The following is a 12,641-nucleotide window of genomic DNA, read 5'->3' as shown; positions in this document are numbered from 1 at the left end:
GTGCGTGCGTACATGCTATATCAGTCAGACTACCAGTGTTACAGCTACCGGAGAACCCGGGTATGGGCAGTTGTGAGGAGTGCTGGGCCAAACAATTGATGATGCTTTGAAAGTGTGCGTATAGGTCCGGGATAAGTTTTTTTAACCAAGGCTACAACTTAACAATGCATCAGCAAATCTGTTCAAACAATTTCACGGTAAATGTCTTAAGGCATGTCAAACTTTCACCCAACAGTGACCAGATTTCTGTCAACACTTCCACTCACCGCCGTGATACTGAGTGAGTGCTTCTATCCGCAAATCACCAAATAAACACATGCGTATTAAGCGGGTTACATATTCCAGCACCAAATCCTTGCTCAAACTGCTCTTAACAAACGTGCCACTCATATACGGATGCCTCTGACGAAATCAGAACCTCTGCCCAACTCTGGCCAATATCCGTTCGACAGGCAGACGAAAAGATCAAATGCCATCAGTGGAAGTCTGACAAACAGACAATTAACAGACGAAAGGTTGTGAACAAGGTCGTAAATGTCAGCCAGTTGCATACAGAACTGACAAATCGTAAGGTAAAATTTCATATTGTACAGAACATATCTTAAGACTGCCTCAGTGCCACAATACACGTACCAGAACCGCCGCCACGAGGCGCCTCTGAAATGGTAAAAGACGTTGAGATTCCAGAGGTCAACCTTATTGACAGGGGATTACCACAGGTTTTATGTGCTCGGCTCTAGTGTATTGAGACTGATTACTGTAATCTCCGTCAATAACGTACGTTTGATTCAATCTTCACTCCTTAATGTTTCACGCGATTCTGTTATCTATCCTATTTGTAACGACCGATGGCACACATACGGAATACGTATGTTGCCGTAGATAGGAATATTTAACATACATCACCAATGTCAGGAAACATCGTTCGCTGTACACCAGAACTTAAATTGTCAGTACGAGTAGCCAAAAAGATTACTCTCTAACATATATCACAGTGTCACATTCCAGACCTTTAGCGCTGTTGATTCAATTATGGGTTTGGTCATTGTTGCTTTCAGCAGCCAGCAAGTTACATTACCGTCCACCAGCTGGTGCTGTGGGGAGAGACAGTGTGAGGCATATCATAGTACAGATGTTTAGGGGCATTAGTCAGCAGAGGCATATTAACATCACGAGCCCTGCGAATATTGGATTCGAAATGCTACGAATTCTTGCATAGTAAAGGGAGACGATTCCTCACTGCAATTTGCAGCGCTGGGTGGATGTGGATTCGGATGACAATTATTCTAATAATAATAAATTACATACGCGAGACAGGTGTTAGATATTTCCAAAGTTTACCCGACAGGTGTTTGCTACACATTCATGATTTGACTCAGCCCATAGAAATATGTTTTCGTTTTCCGATGACAATTGACGTGCCCTTGCATGTGTTTAAGACGGGCGACACCGATGGTTCAGGATGCGCTCTTTTTTTTATAACTGATAATAAACACAGGAATATGATATACTATAGTCGGAGCTACGATGAACTCTTCTTTTGGCATACTACATGAATCTGGTGACCAGGGATTTGCCGTTTCCATTTAATCAACAAACCGGGAAGAGAATGAAAGGAATGTTTAAAGTAATAGACAGTAGATGGTGCTATAGTCGACTTAATAGGCAACTGGTGACGTGAAAAACATTGAATTTTAAATATCTCAGCCTAATCTCATATTAGAATTAAATTGATTCAGGAAATGACATTTCCATTTAGAGCTTATGGCCATTTCGATCTTTCAACAGCAAAAGCTGCCTTTCAAATAGCGTTTGCGTTCATGTTATTTGTTCTAATGAAATCCTGGACTTTGGCCGATCATACTGAACAAGGATAACAACGGTTCATTCTGTAACCCAAACATTAAACCCTGGAAGATCAAGTAAACGACTGCCGCTAATGAGAAGATTTGGTTCTCTCGAACGCAAGAGCATTTCATGCTTCAACGTGTTCTGGCCGATTTGCGCAAAAAAATCGAAACCTTTCTTGGAATATTCACAGAACATCTTAAGAGGTGTCTTGACTGAAACATTGGTATTGATCAGTGGAGCCCGTAATACAGGGAATGTAATTGCCTCAAAGCCTGTTTGCATTCTTGCCTACAAAACATAAACCGTTGTACTTCCTCCAACGGTATCGATTCCATGTATCACAGTAGTACAATATAAGTTCACAATCTTTTCGGTAATCAAATAAACGCGACTAAGCCCTTTCGACATCCAAAAAAACATCTCTCTCAGGAGCAGAGTCGATTGGAGGATTTCGACAATACCATGAGCACGTGTTTCTGAATCAAAGAGTGATGATCAGGTGTTCGCGGAGAGCTTCGTTATATCCGGTCCTAGGCATTCGTCACCAAAACCTGCTTCAGAAATTCTTTCTTAGGTGCCATTTACAGCTGAACTTGGTGTTTAAAAATTGGCTTTCAGTAATAACCAACGTTATGAAGAAGACACTTAGCTGATAAAAGTGACTGTAACACTACAATCATGGCTGGTCCAAACATATTGGCATCTTAGAGGAAGAAGATTAAGGGTTTATTAGCGTATACCATATTTTCCTGAAGTATTCATTTCGCCGACCAGCTGAAGGAACTATCCTGTTTTTCAGGACTACGAGACACAATTGTACATTAAAACTGCATTAAAAATGGTAAAACACAAGATTATGATACATGGAGTGCAAACAATTGTACGGAAGAATTGCACCTTGTGGATAGATAAACTGCTATTATATAAATATTGTTATTACTGTTATTACCTTGAATCAATGATATTACGCAGGGAGTTTAAGACGTCGTTCACACATATTGAAAACAACCTTGGCTAAGGCGTTATAGTTGATATTATCATGCATTACAGCACTGAAGAAGTCTGAGACTGATGATGGTGACAGTGACGTAATGTAAAAGTTCGTAATCATATCAGCACGGACATCTGAGGTTACATTTCATCAGAAAGCGAAATTCATCTTAAGTCTCGCCAAGATCACAACGTTTGTAAATTCGTTACTGGAGAGGGATAGGGGACGGTTGATTATTCGATTTCTAGAGGGAGAGTACCCCACCTCACTTTTGCTATTATACTACGCCGACGTCGATGAGATATTAAACATAGGTTTCTATAGCATTTTAATAATCTGTATGTACTCATTTTCCTTAGTTAAATCTGACCGTTCCATAACTGATTCAACCAATCTTCCGCATTACATATTACATGTCAAGACCAGCAGCTATTTAACGATATTGTTTCATCCAGAATATCTTGCCTAAGGCTGTTTTGAAAGCATGACGAAGGTGAATCATATTTTCACCGACATTATTGATATTACCTGATATGACTGTTCTGTGTTACATTTTCCTTCTAATTGTCCTACTACCTACACGTGACTGCTTTTATGTTATGTTCTGCTATTATGGGTGTTTTGCAATAACTATTGTTTGTAAATATAGCTAACACTTCCTAACGAAACTGTTATTTGTATGACATTCTATGTCTGTTAGTGTCACAGAGGCTTCTTTTGACAGACATCTGGGGAAAGTTAATGTTTTAGATTTGAAATTGAGGCAATGCTCTGGTTCCGTCATGACGGCTTATGACTTATTTTGTATGTCTGAGCATACACAAATCGCTTATCAAAGCACGGGAAATACAGGTGAATAACAAACATGGAACAAAAGAGTCAGGGTTGATTCAAGTGAATTGTCACTCAATTTTGCGTCACCACTTTATTTGAACTTGCAAGTGAATTAACCAAAGAGTGCACTTGCGTGACACTTGATCTTGTTCAACAATTTGTTCCAAACATTTGTAACATATTTCCGCTACTTCAGTAGATGTGAGACTCTAACAACGTTGCAACCACGTTCACGACGTCCGCGTTGTCGCCAAAGAAAAAACGCAGTAAAACATGTCTTTTCTTTGTAATCATTAAACAAATTATTTCATTTAGTTGTTATTCACGCCTGTTTCATATCCCTACAATACATATTGATACTGTTTACAGTTGACGTGGGTTAAATGATGAAGTTATCCAATCATCGACGTATTTGAAACTGTCGCTTATGAAATTTCTACATTTAAATAACAAAGTTATGAATATTGATTTTCAGTCCAATGTTTCCTAACCAACTGAAATTTAGCCTAGGCGAAACTGATGCTGTGAAAACAGAAGCTCATCAACTATTGTCGTAATTCATAGAGGACCACAGGCAGTGCCAGCATCTCATTGTCAGAATAATTATGCACAGTGTTGGCACACAAGGGACTGTTTACACTGATCGTAATTTTAAACCGTAGCTTGCACACCGAACATCGGCTGTTGCACAGAATTCTTCTATCAAATAGATTCCAATCAAAATACCATTAGTCTTGTAATGGAAAGCCTATTGTTCCAGCGCATGCAATGGGTATGCGATTACAATAGTTTCAAACTTGGTTTATTTTTGTAACACCTTACCAAACATTTCAAGCTACATGATGACAGCAACGTCCCCAGAGGCGGCTCACACCTCAACGTGATCAAATATTTCGTTCCTTGATTCCTGGAGTATTTGCATGTAAGCGTGGGGACAATAAATATAGCTATATTTCTACCTACAGGACACTGTTTTCTTTAGATGAAAATTGAATGCGAATGTCAGCCGGTGACCATTGAGATCTACAATGACGGACGTCAATGTGAAAATGGCAATTATTCAAGAAGACATCTCCATATACATCTTTTAGCACCACTCATACAGATCATTTTCTGATATCATTCAAAACTAACCATACATCCAATTTTTCTTCCACTGGTTATTAAAAAGAGCAGTAATAACGCCTCACCAGTTTCAAATATATATGTATATATATATATATACATATATATTTGAAACCGGACCGGTGAGGTACATACATACATACATACATACATACATACATGCATGCATGCATGCATGCATGCATGCATGCATGCATACATACATACATACATACACACACACACACACACACACACACACACACACACACATACATACATACATACATACATACATACATACATACATACATACATACATACATACATACATACATACATACATACATACATACATGAAGATTCAGAGTGGCAAACAGCTACTCGCAAATACTAACGAGACTGTTGACTTAAGCTATTCAATATTTTCTTTCTGAAGATTTCTCAGAGCGTCGGAAGACTGACGCCTCATGCTCAGAACTAGTTTTTTGGGGGCTTATTACATCCGGGACCTCCGTCATGCTTTACAGTGTTTCATGGAGGACATCTAAGTGAGTGGGTTTAGTTTTACGCTGCACTCAGCTATATTCTAGCAATATCACGGCCGGGTACTCGAGAAATGGGCTACACAAATTGTGCCCATGTGCGGAATCGAACCCAGACCTTCGGCGTGACCATCGACCGCTTTAACCACTAGACTACCCACCAACCTAGTTTCTTATTTTGATATGCAATTTATAATCGCATGTATATCCGACTTTAATTTTCATTAATTTGATCTTTGATAGGAATACCTGTGAGGCAGGATATGCTCACATTTACTAGAGCACCTGCTGTTTTTACTTCATAAACATATCATAGCGAGTGATTAGGAATTACCTTTTCTGAATTATCATTAGTCCCAAATGCCAATTGCCATGGAGCTATGGCACGTGTATGTTTCCATCACATAACTGCAATTATTTGTAAACAGTTACCCCCACTGTACTGACTGTCAGTCCACCAGGTTTGACACTCATTACGTACTGTTGCACGCAGCTATGACCTAATCCATCGCAGATGACCTTGACCTTGCTTCAAGTTACGATACTCAAGAGAGGATAAAGTACAGCTGGAGTGGGTGAGTGCTCATGGGCAGCACAGTATCCACTAATATCGCGCTGACCATGAAGATCCTACTTGTATAACACAGACATCTTAACCTCTAATAATGCAAACTTGTCTTAACCGAGAGTTATACACCGAACCCACACAAGTCAACTTGACTTAACCGAGAGTTATACACCGAACCCACACAAGTCAACTTGACTTAACCGAGAGTTATACACCGAACCCACACAAGTCAACTTGACTTAACCGAGAGTTATACACCGAACCCACACAAGTCAACTTGACTTAACCGAGAGTTATACACCGAACCCACACAAGTCAACTTGACTTAACCGAGAGTTATACACCGAACCCACACAAGTCAACTTGACTTAACCGAGAGTTATACACAGAACCCACACAAGTCAACATGCAGCAGTTTTATTGACAGCGTCAGTGTCGAAATGTTTTGGTCAGAATCTTACAAGTCTTATTTCTTGGAGTTAGTTAATGGTAGTGAGTGAGTGAATGAGTGAGTTTAGTTTTAATTCGCACTCAGCAATATTCCAACTATATGGAAGCTGTAAATGTTAGAGTCTGTACCAGACAATCCTGTGATCAACATCATGAGCATCGAGCTATGCAGTTGTGATACGATGACAACTACGCCATCGAGCCTGACCAGCCGATCCCGTTAGTCACCTCTAACGACAACCGTGGTTCACTGAAGATCAATTCGGACTCGGATCTTCACGTGCCTTGTCAATGATACAGAAAAGGGACTTTAGCATTTCAAGATTATTGATGTCGTATATATCGTCTAGTATCTAGCTGGAAATATACCTAAACATTACTTGACTCAAGACAAAGTCAGGAGCCAGTAGAAGTAACACTGGCAACGTTACCCTAGCTACCATCCTCTGTGATGCTGAGCGGATACTGTCACGTGATGTCAATGTATTACTGAAGATGGTGGTGTTTCTGGAAACACATCCCAGCGTGAGATGACAGTTCCTATTTATGCATGCGCCTGAACAGAAGGATGAGATCATGAGATCACTGCTTCGCTGGCTGTGCGGACTCTTCCGGTCTGTTTGATCCGAACTGCACTGATGGACATTAAGCCGTTTTTCCCGATCCCGACCTTTAGAATTCGCCTCATACATTAAGAATGACCAAGGAATATACCCATTTCAGATATGAGATTGCATTCCAAGCAAAGGCGATAGTCAAGGACTCAAGGTCCCAGTTGTCAATTTCGCGCGAAATGAGTATTTCTCATCTTCCTCGAAGCGTTCTATCATGTCGTTGCCATCACAGACAATTCTGTGATTTTCCATTTCCTAGTTCCTCAAGGCTGTTTGCTTGCCTGGGAAGTACTGGTGCCACCATCGCCCAGAATGGTTAAGTAGATTGTTATCAGTGATGTTACTTTGCGGGGTATGGTGCCCATGTGTTGTATATTTCATACCATGTCTACCGAACGCTGAGTGGCAATTCCATGGAACCGTTGATATCAGAACTTAGCAGAAGAACCTATTGTCAGTCCAGTTAGGCAGTGAAATCGAGATAAAGCCAATAAGTTGTTATTTCGAACTTAAGTTATTGTATCTTGAAAGTATTGTATAAACATTTTGATAAGTGACGTTGACTGTTAATTAGATTACCTTATCTTTAGGAAACAGTACAAGACGAGATACTGGTCTCGGATTATGTCCGATGCCCTTCAGTGTGGCCCTTCGCAGGTCTATGATAGTGGAAAGTGGCCAGTAATTACATAATTATAACATAAAAATTATTTCTAAACTTCGTTGATTCTCCCCATGTTAATAGAATCATTCAGTGTTTACTAAAGATGTTCGGGGAATTCCCACAAGCGTCACCTGATAATCCGTATAGTTTAACTTCATTGTTTGGGATCACGCTGAACGAAATTCTCTATCTATATTCCGAGATGTACGTTATCAAAATCGAGACTCACCAATGCTTGACTTAACGTCCAGGCTAAAACGCCTTTATACGTATATGTTTGATGTTTGGCTAACATCAAACGGACATGAAATGGCAGTGGATGGTATACATAAATCATAGTTGTGTTTTGAATTTACAATCTTTTAACAAATGGCCTCTGATGAGATACGCTTTCATACACATGTATGATGTTTCAGTCAGATCCAGTATTGAAGCATATACTTTCTTTTGTACTTCAGTTTATTACGACTGACGCTCTACACTTTCTGGTCAGGATAACCTGCCACCAACAAGGCCACCCTGCATTCCAATTTGACGTCTTTGTGTCCAGATTAATTTGCGCCCATTCACAAATTGAGTTCGCAAATGTTTGCATTGTTTGAAAAGTAAACTAAACATAATATAATCAATATGAGTCGAATAGCTTCGTTGGAGTTCTATGTGAACATAACACGTTACGGAGTTCGAATAATAAAGAGCGAATATCAATTATGTATACATGGTTCCACAAACTGTATGTGAAAATAAACAGCACAAATCTCCAGTTTCTTCACCATTCTATGCGAATAATGACACCAACGCTTGTCCGACAATCACAAAGCCTTCAGGAATGGAGAGCCACTGACTGTATGGCAGAGACTCGGCAATTGAGCGCCCGCCTCGAGAATGATGAGTAATGCTCCAATGACATTGAGAAATATATCGACAACAACAACTATCGAATAACCTTTACTTTGAATCTGCCGGTCGTATTTGGAATCGGAATAGCCTCCATTTCGACCTGATTTCCAAAGCTAGGGATCCGGAGAACGCGAAATCTTCGTTAGAGTGTTCAACGTCTGATATTTAAAATCACATTCTCCTTCTGGTACAATTCACATAGATACCCCCTGATTTGATAACCTCGGATCAGCATTCTTGTCGTGGCAGACCCGCGTGTATTTAAGTATAAGGGAAAGGTTCTCGTAAAGATAATATTGGTCGAGTTTCGATCCATGTGGCATCGTAATGCCCGATTTGATTGATAGGATCCAGTTTTACCGTGACTGTGTCATTATTATACTACAGACCAGGGTCACGTTTCTTCCGTCTGAGATCGCAAATCCCCTTTTAAGTGCTCAGGCCCATAGGCATAGCATGCAGCTCGCTTCGTACGCTATGGCCACACATGACCCTTGACAAAAGATTTCAATCTAATAATTTACGGGAGTGTACAAATACAATCCTTTACATATGCAGTGCATATTTTTATTCATCTCGAGCCAGTTGACATTAAATCGAATGATATCACGACCGCAGTTGAAATATATAATCTCAACGTCAACTTTTGATCTAGAAATAGAATTGTATGTGATGCATTCAGCTTCAATTCAGAATGACGTGCTTTTGGGTGATTAAAAGGAAATCAGTTTTAGTGAGATACTTTTATAGAGATTAAAATTCCTTGAAGGACATCGATGATTGATTACACGACACGAACTGTACAGGAACTTAGTCGGAGCGCATTTCGATTTCTAAGTCGGAGCCCAGTTTAACCAGCCTCTGAACCTCCATTTTTACGAGATCGTCGCAATGTGAGTCTACAGATGTGTGGATGCTATTTATGCCTCATCCGACGTTATCACGATGCCGTAAATAAGTAACGATGATCGACAATCGATGGCCCACGGGTCAAATTAGGTTCCAGCTTCATGTTTTGTATTGATTAGGGTTAGTGTAGACGCCTGTCAGGAAGCAATCTCACGCCAACCGAGAGATTTGGGGTCTTTTGTTTCTGAAGATTGAAAGTCGTGAAACTGAAGCTTACATCCGAACACGGACACTGATTTAGGAGCGGTGGGGTAGGCTGGTGGTTGAAGCGTTCGCTTGTCACGACCCCAGGTTCAATTCCCACATGGGTATAATGTGTTAAGCCCATTTCTGGTGCCCCCTGACGTGATATAACTGGAATGTTGCTAAAAGCGGCGAAAAAATATCTCAATCACACAGTCTAGATATTCTTTGAAGAAGACTATTTTCAGCGCAGCGAAGAATCCATATCTGTTTAGGCTTTGGTGTAAGCGCAGTAATGATGCGCATGTGTGCGCATGTGTGTGTATGTGTGCGTGTTTTCAGTCACAAATATACATCCTTTCAGTTAATGGCTTTACACGGTGCAGTCCAAATTGCATGTCGTGTGTGTTAACACCATCAAACACATGGCCGAGATAAAAGAGGCGCCAAGGCTTCCAGACCAGAATTGCTTCTTGCAAGGCAACCTCAGATACAGCCCGAAAATTACATTTAATATGGTTTGCAGCATAATCGTTAAATTGCCCGGCACAGGAGGCAAATGGAACAAAAAATGTAGTGACAACGAGACACCTTTAATGGAACAATATCGGATCTCTCTGCGTGATGTCAGGCACAGGACCAAAGGGCCTCTAAGGCAAATTGTAACATCTAAGTGATTTAGCAGGAACACCATGGTCCATCGTAGAGGCATAACACTAAACGTGACTAGGGTCATTTGGCTTTACGCCGTTTTAGCATTATTCCAAGGACTTGTAGGCGGGAACAGCTTGAACTGGTCAAGAACTGGTCAAGAACTGTCCCCGAGTTTGAAACATGTGCATTCAGTCAGTTTATTACCAGTCTGAAAGCTTGTCATAAAATACCCAACCGACTTGAAAACAGGTTCTCATCTGCGAATTATATTATGAAGACATGCAGACATGATTCTGATAACGTTGCTTGCTCTCAAGCTTAACAGTTCTTGACAATGCCAAGTCTGTGGATCGTCAGAGAAAAAGTAACCTGGATATTCCCAATTACGTTTCGATTTGCGCTCATCTGAATAATGGTCCAACTGGGTGTATTTTAGTGCAGTTCTCAAAAGGAACTTACAAAGAATGTAGAAGTGTATTTACATAAATTTTGTGAGATGGCGATAATTACAAATCAGTACTGTTGACTGGCCTCCACCCTGCGTGTCTCCCCTGCTTGTCTCCCCTCACCCGCTCCTCCGACACATGCACACGTACACACATTTACCCGCACACCACCGCCACTCCCACCAGTTTCACTCAGTTTACAGATATTGGGACAGTTAACTTTGGCTGAATATTTATAAAAACAAGGACACCAAACTAACACATGGTCAGTTTGGTTCTTGCTAACATGAAAATTATTTCACATCTTTCAACACCAAGGCCAACCAGCCTCCCTGTAGGATTTCATTAATTTATTGCTACTTGCCATCATGAACTCTGATCACATCTGTCTACAGCCAGGCTAACCCACCTCTCTGGAGGATGTAATCAGTACATTCTTACTTTCATATGAAATCACTTCACAATCACTTTTCGCTCCAAGTCTAGGCAACCTCCTTGTAGGATTAAACCAATTTATTGCAACTTCCTAACATAAAATCTTATCACATCTTAATACACCTTGCCTAACCAGACTCCTTGTAAGATTTTATCAATTTATTGCAACGTGCTAACATGAAAGCATCTCGCATCTTTCGCATCTTGCCTAACCAGCCCCCCGTGTAGGATTTCATCAATTTATTAACCTCCCATTTGATACCTGGTTGATTTCATCGGATTGTAAGTTTACGACAAGAGGCACCTTCCAACATCCATGTACATATTCCGTTTTAAATTCTGCTTTGACTTTACAATTACCTGTACGTCCAACACCAGGAGTAAATATAACGAAATGTAGCGTTTTGTTGGATCTTGCTGAAGGGCAACATGGTCTCATCGATATTCCGATCAATTTGTACTATTTTCATGCTGAGCTAAATATATCTCACCACATTAGCGAGAACACCTACTCCTTCCTAGCCCCGCTATGGGTGTTTCGAGCAGATATGAGCGCATGCAATATACAGCATGATCATGTATATGTGTTACTGTTTATGTAACAATGGGACGACGATCTGTAAATAATCAATCTTGGCCAGACAATCCAGTGATTGATATTGTGAAAAACCGTGAAATACCATGCTGCAATTAAAAATGAATGTCCCACTCAGACTCGATCCGACACGAAAACCCCCATTATACTGAGCGTCAGGTAGGGTAACAATATGTCCCATTTTTACGGCTTTAACCTTGCATTTCCTGGGCACTTGAGATATCTGCTGGACCAAGGTCGCCAGTGAGTATGATTTTACGCCGCTTTTAGCAATATTGGTTATCGTTGTATCAATAATCCAGCTAGGGTCGGTGCTCATATTATTGACCACTAGTCCACTAAACAAATACGAGCTCACTGAATACCTGTGTCAAACAAAGTCACACAATGACTGGTTGAGAGGGAGATTTTGTAGACTTATCGCATTATCTTATTTCTTGATAGAGCAATACAAGATAAGTATAGATGGCAACCCATTTTATGTTATACACGCCTACCTTTAGCCACTGACGAGATTACACCTCAACCTCACCACTACGAACATTTACACTTCCCGGTAACATCCGTGCTTATTGTGCGTACATGTCATCATGCACGTTGTGCATTTCACCGTTGTACATTTCACTGCCGTACAGTATACAAATGCGGCACATGTTGCATCATGCTATTGTCAACAGACCTTTCGTGTAACAGTAGGGGGCTGACGGGCGAATGACAGAGGAGTGTCATTCTGGAGTGTTTAGTCCGTCTCATGCAAGTCAGACGGTATCAGTATAACTAATAACGGTCTTGCGTTATCTGTAGAACATGAACTGGCGACCAGCGTGTGTTCCCGAGTGCACGTACGATAATATTAATTCATATCGTTATAACATCCCGTCTTCAAAGGTTTTAGAAA

The 12,641-nt window shown here is 40.6% G+C and overlaps 1 protein-coding gene across 2 annotated transcripts in view; it reads right to left on the bottom strand.

The window, feature by feature from the left end:
* The window catches only part of LOC137296617 (universal stress protein in QAH/OAS sulfhydrylase 3'region-like), a 51,978-nt gene that overhangs the window by 19,259 nt on the left and 20,078 nt on the right, over window positions 1-12,641 (bottom strand). The gene's annotated exons all lie outside the window — the stretch shown is intronic.

This window comes from Haliotis asinina, chromosome 9, assembly GCF_037392515.1.
Source record: "Haliotis asinina isolate JCU_RB_2024 chromosome 9, JCU_Hal_asi_v2, whole genome shotgun sequence".
Lineage (NCBI taxonomy): Eukaryota > Metazoa > Mollusca > Gastropoda > Lepetellida > Haliotidae > Haliotis > Haliotis asinina.
The sequence above is the reverse complement of the archived record's forward strand: the minus strand, read 5'-3'. Positions and strand labels throughout refer to the sequence as shown.